Genomic DNA, 6,287 nt, shown 5'->3' on the forward strand with positions numbered 1-6,287 from the left:
TATTTACGCGTTATTGTCAGGCGCACCCGGACAAGGGGGGACCCGCTAGCCCTCGGCGAGCCGGCACTTGTCGCTGCCATCTGTGCACTACGCGGAGCGCGCGCGGGCGCCGGTACCTGCGAGGCGGGGAAGCTTGGCCGCGGCGCAATGGCAGGAGGAGAGGCGGCGCCGCAGTGGCGGCGGCGGCGGCGGCGGCGGCGGCGGGGAGAGGAGCAGTCTCGCAGAGCGCCCGGCGGGGCGCGCTCACTCTGCATCCCGCGGCCTCGCAGACGCCATCTTGCGATAGCGTCTCCCACAGGATCTGCCGCCGCGCCTCCTCCCGTCTCCCCCTAGGGCGGCGTAGCCCCGTGCGTTCCCATGGCAACGGGCGCGCGCGGGCGCCGGGGGCGCGCGCCCCTCCTGCCCCGTGCCGCTGGGAGCCGCCTGCGCAGCCCGGGAGGCGGCCTCCTGGAGCCAGGGAGGGGCGGGGCGGTGTGCGTTTTAGCCGAAATCCCCGGTTTTTTCTTGAATGGGATTTGTAGAGGCGCAGAGAGGAGCTGTTACTCGAAAGGAGAGTCACTGGAGGATGCTCCGTGAACACAAGGACCCAGCCAGGGTCATCTGGGGATCGGGTTCGTTTGAGGATATCTCTCTCCCCCGGCGCCTCCGGGGTTAACGGAGAGTCTGGAGCCCTTGACGTGAAGCTATAGGACTCCGGGAAGGGAGCCTAGAGTCGAACAGAAGCACTGAATGTTGCTTTCCTCTCCATTTGGACTTAGGAGTCACTAAGAGTAGTTCTGGTCAGACTGTCGTCGGTTAAAAAGCATCTGAGAATACCTAAAATCATTTGTTTTAAGTGTTTAAACCTAATTTCCTTCTTTTTACTTTACACCTCTTTGATGTTGCCTCAGGGAAAAATCAACATTTCTCGCCGATTGGCACTTCTTTACCACAAAAGATTGTTCCCCTGAGCTTTTTGCATTTATCTGTTAATCACTGGCAGCATCCCTCTTTCTGTGATGTTCTCTGATCGCCTCTGTCCTTGCCTTAATTAAACGAGAAGCCATATAACGCCTTGAGATTATCAGGCAAAAGATGTTACTGAAAAGCTCGGTTATGATGGTTTTTGTCGTTTTCATTGAATGTATTCAAAAATTCAGTATTCCCTAGTTGCTATGATTGTTTCCTGGGGGGTTTTGTTTTGCTTTTGTTTTTAACCCTCCTTTTTTCTTGTTTCTCTGCTTAGGGATTTGATACTATTTCAGCATCTAATCATGTAGATTTTCTCTTTGGTTCCCATTTCTTCCTGGCTGCATCTTTCCTCTTTCAGTTCCTCAGGTTCCCTAATGTCATTTTCCTCTTCTCTCTACTTTTCAACTAATTCTTTTAAGAATATTATATCAATATCTTCTATTTAATTCGTCTTGAGGATCAAAATCGTTATAAAAATGAAAATTACTACTTCAAATAGAACCACAGTTAATTCATCATCCTTTCACAGCAGACTCAAAGATCAGAAGAAAAAGAAAAGCAGGTTGGAAGGAGGAGCCAGCCTTTTGTTTCACGTCAGTTACCTCAAGAGAAAAAGAAATAGTAAAATAATTCAACATCAGTGGGCAAATATTTAAGATGCTATATGTCTGAAATTTTCTGATGTAGTAAAAGGGCTCTCCTTTAGCCACTAATATCAGAATAAATCTTGAAATCCCCAGAATTTTAAATCTTTAATGAAAAGGACTCGATTTTGAACAGGCTTTCTGCTCGTGAAAAATTACAAACACACAGCTCATGAAGATAAATGAGACACTCAAGAAGGCTTTGTGGGACAGACTTTAGAACCGTGTAAAGATTGCTGCTGATCTGCTCACAACTAGATAAAGCAAAAACTAAAAACACCATTTACTCTCTCAATCAGAGGTCCCCAGACTTTTGGGTACCTAATTTTCCTTTGAGGGTCAATGAAAATACTGTCTCTCTTCCTAGAAAAATGTTTATGTGTATACATACAGCCACCAAACTTTTTTCACACAATTTCAGGGGGATTATAGACTATTCAGGGACCTTAGGTTAGCTTCCAGATACCCTTTTTAATCTAGGAAAGTTTTTGCCTTTATAATTAAATTTTTTAAAAATTCCCCTTTCATATAGAAGCATGGAATTTTGAACAGAAAGGGACCAAACCCCACAATATACAGGTAAGGAATCTGAGGGTGCAGTGGTCAAAAGAGTTTCCCAGATGTGTACACCTATATAGTGGCAAAACTAATAGGAAAATCTTAGGCATCTGGTGTTCTCCCTGACCACCTCTCCCACTCTCCATCCCCCACCTATATACAGGGTACATGGTTTGAATTTTAAAAGAAAAATCTGTTTAGTATTAGAAGCAGAGTTGCAAGGGGGGTGTTTTTTCCTCAACCATTTTACATGTTTGGGTCTTCTTGTAGTTTGGGAAGTTGAATTTTGTCCAAAAGAATCTTTCTTCATGTGCTCTTCAACTCCCAACCATGTGCCCAATCAGGCTAAGAGACGCTTTTCTTCCTCTTTGTTAAGTTCTCTTTGAGAGGTAACAGAGCATCAGGGTTTTGATGCTACAGCTCAGCTTGTTGGTAATTCTCTCTATGCTTTGGAGAGATATCCTAGGGGTGAGTCAGAGGGAAATTAACAGTCCTGTGCTCAGACTTAGCCTCCCATTGTACAGCCAAGCTTTGGCTGGACCACCTTTGCACTCACTAGTTATGGCTGATCACAGCTGAATCCTAGTGACAGTCTCAGCTTGGGCTCAGGTGGGGACCATCTTCCCCTCCCCTTCCTCTTTTCCATACAAGTCTTATCACCCCCACACCCAACACATACACACACACACACACACACACACACACCAAGATGTTTTTAGGATACTGTACTATTTAAAACAATACAGCTGAATGTTGCCGTGTTTCCCTTTTTAAGCATCTAGCTTTCCACAAGTCTTTCTTTCAGTTGACTTCCTAATGGTTTTATCCTCTAACAAAATGCTTTCTATACTTGATCAAAGTGCTATGTCTTGAAAATAGTATTCATTTTTATAATATTGTATTATCCAATGAGGAATAGAGTGTGTTTCTATTCTCACTTAGCTGGAAATTAAGGAGTAGGCTTTCTGCTACAGATTCAATGTAAGGAAGGGTGTTAACCACTTGGGGGTGATTATAATGGGTGGTGCCTTAGACTGTTTATTAACAGGGCAAAAAATGAATGGACTTTTCAAAACATTTATGTTTCCATTCAAAGATTTAATTTTGTGCTTAAAATGTAAGCATCTAGAAGGGCCAGATTTGTCTGCTCTGTTGCTAAATAGTTGTTCGATTTTCAGACCTATGTTATACTTTTCTTATCTTCCTCATTTGTAAAATAAAGGAATGGGACTTTTAGGTTTGGCTGTCATTCTATGACATTTTAAAAATATATAAATCAACTGGATTATGGATAAAACAGAAGAAGACTTTTTTATTTGAATATTCAATATATTTCAGTGTTGGTATATCTAGTGAATTTAAGCATCTTATGTTACAGTTTCATAAATACCTAGTATGACTAAGAAGTTATATTTTATTAAAACACTGATACTGTGATTTCATCTGCACTGTTTTACTGATGTTACATTTATTGTATAGAGAGCAACTTTTTTTCAGGTTTAACAAGATTAAAATTAAAAAGATGCACCAAACAATCCATTTCAAATCTACTAAAAACAGTTTCTCATTTTTATTTAAGTTTTGTTGACTAAACAGAACTTAGACAACCCTTGAAAATTTTTTTCTACATTTTAAACTAATGACTTATCACAAGTGTTTTGGGTTTTCTTTTTGTTACTCATTTAGCTTCATTCCCATTGGTAAACATTGATTTGTTCCTCAGTTTTGAATGAAACAGAAATTAATTAGGCAGTTTCTGCCTCACAATAACAAGTTAAAATTATAGCACTTTATCATGTCAACACAGCTTTAAGCACCAGGAATACCAGTGCTATTAGCACAGTTCCCAAAATAGTGCAGAAGGTTTGCTGTTGAAAAAATTAGTGTATTTCTGCTGTGATAGAAAATTCTTCTATTCCTCCTCAGTTAGACTGATTACGGTTTAAATTATTTATTTAAAATATTCACTATAGGGACTAACCTGGCGGTCCGGTGGTCAAGACTCCAAGCTTCCACTACAGGGCGTATGGGTTCCATCCTTGGTCAGGGAACTAAGATCCCGCGTGCCATGAGCCACGGCCAAAAAATTTAAAAAATAAAAAATTCACAAGATGTGACATTCTCTCCTATGTTTATGTTACCAGTTGAAGTATTTATTTCCATAGTGTAGATTCATTTAGAGTAGATTTGGTCTGGGTTTTTTTGTTTTGTTTTTTTGCGGTACGCAGGCCTCTCACTGTTGTGGCCTCTCCCGTTGCGGAGCACAGGCTCCGGACGCGCAGCCTCAGCGGCCATGGCTCACGGGCCCAGCCGCTCTGGCTTGTGGGATCTTCCCCGGACCGGGGCATGAACCCGTGTCCCCTGAGGCGGACTCTCAACCACTGCGCCACCAGGGAAGCCCTGGTCTGTTTTTAATAATGTTTTCCTTAAACACTTAATCTGGATGAACCCCCCCCCCCTTTTATCTGAGGCTTACCTGATGTTTGCATGGAAGTTCATGATTCATAAACAGCACTTTCACTGGGCAAGGCCATTTGCTTTGTAACAGAGGCAGCATTTACTCTGAATTTAAGGATTGAGACCATGAAGCTATTTAGGGAAAAAAAAGAATATTTATGTCATAAGCTGTAAAATTGGCCTTCAAGCTTAGATAATTCAAATTAATGTTTACGAGAGTTAATTGTGTTCTACTGACCACCAGAGGGTGTCTAAATTTTATCCATAAGAGGAATTTTGGATCTTAGAAATGAAGTAAAATTTGAAAAATACATAAGTTTCCTTACGAATTGAAAACTTTTTCAGTTCCCCTCCATAGTGCTTCTTATAGTAGCAGAAGATAATCCCACCAAAATTATGCTAAAAGGGGGAGGTGGCTCTTGGCCGGTGGGGCACCAGTTTGGAATTGCATATTACTGAAGAGTTGCACATTACAGAGCAGTGTTTGCTCAGTCTTCATTATATCACTTCCAATGTTGTAGAAGGCCCGTGTGTGTGTGTGTGTGTGTGTGTGTGTGTGTGTGTGTGTGTAAGGGTATGAAGAGAGAGGAAATTGAAATTCAAAAGCAGAATGAAAAGGTTTTCTATCCCTGACCCAGGGTAATGGATTTCTTGTTAATTGCTCAGCTTGAAGAGGAAATTTTAGTTCAGTAGGTGATAGGACCACAGATATTACCGTGAACCCTAGGTTAGAATCTTCTGAAAGCCACTGGTCCTATTTTTTAAATTTTGTGGCAGAATTTATTTTGACAGATCAAAGTGACCACTGGTTTCAAGTGATCAGGAAAAAAGAAAGGGTAAAAGAGGTCTGTTTTTGTTTTGAAAACACGTTTAAAAGAATACTTATTTCCTGGTAAATAGTATAGCAGAGCTTTTGGAAATTTTTTTATGGGTTTAAAATCAAATACGTTTTCCAATACACACCAGATAAAAAGTACAGCAGTTATGGCTCCTCTCAAGTAAAAGTTTTTGTTCTGAACTATAATCATGTTATAGTACTTTAAGCCAGCATTTCCATTTGTGTGTATTTTTCGAGGTCACCAGGCATAACTAATGCACGGTGTAGCTAAAAGTCTATTTGACTTGAGCAGTTGGATTTCTGCCAAATTTTGTTTTCAAGGGGGTATAAGAAGATTCGGCTACAAATCACATATCCCTAACATGGCCATGGTTTTTCGGGTTAATGTGGGTGTCCACAATAAGATGACTTATTCAAGTTGATTACATTGTGAGTTATAAATCAGCAAAATAGCTATGAACTCTGGGTGAGAATTACATAATCTCTAATTGAATAACAGAGCTGAAAAAGAGGGAAGTGTATTTCCATGATTAAAAACACAGTCTGGGCTCAAACCTTGTCTACCCCAGTGATGGATTTTTCGCAAAGCTCCTTTGTATACTATTGTAAAATAGGACTTGTATTAAACATTTAAGACAATGTACTGATTGGAATTTATCCATCCATCCTTCATCCAATCAACAAATATTTACTGAGTACTTGTGATATACCAGGCATTATGCTAGATCCTGGCAAAGGAGTCAACAATGTATCAAACATGTATCCAGATCTTTAAAAATTTGCAGCCCCTGGGGATGAGTCATAAATGGGACAATGACAGGGCCACAAGAGGTGTACAG

At 41.0% G+C, this 6,287-nt stretch overlaps 1 protein-coding gene across 4 annotated transcripts in view; it reads right to left on the reverse strand.

Annotated features, from left to right (window-relative positions):
* Positions 1 to 316, reverse strand: part of CHN1 (chimerin 1) — a 175,118-nt gene extending 174,802 nt beyond the window's left edge. For all 4 annotated transcript variants that reach the window (XM_079923662.1, XM_079923661.1, XM_079923664.1 and 1 more), the window contains exon 1: positions 117 to 316. The gene's annotated coding sequence lies outside the window, so the exon portion shown is untranslated. The remainder of the gene's footprint in view (positions 1 to 116) is intronic.
* Between the last annotated feature and the right edge of the window lie 5,971 nt (positions 317 to 6,287).

Source organism: Stenella coeruleoalba (genome assembly GCF_951394435.1).
Source record: "Stenella coeruleoalba genome assembly, chromosome: 6".
NCBI classification, from domain to species: domain Eukaryota; kingdom Metazoa; phylum Chordata; class Mammalia; order Artiodactyla; family Delphinidae; genus Stenella; species Stenella coeruleoalba.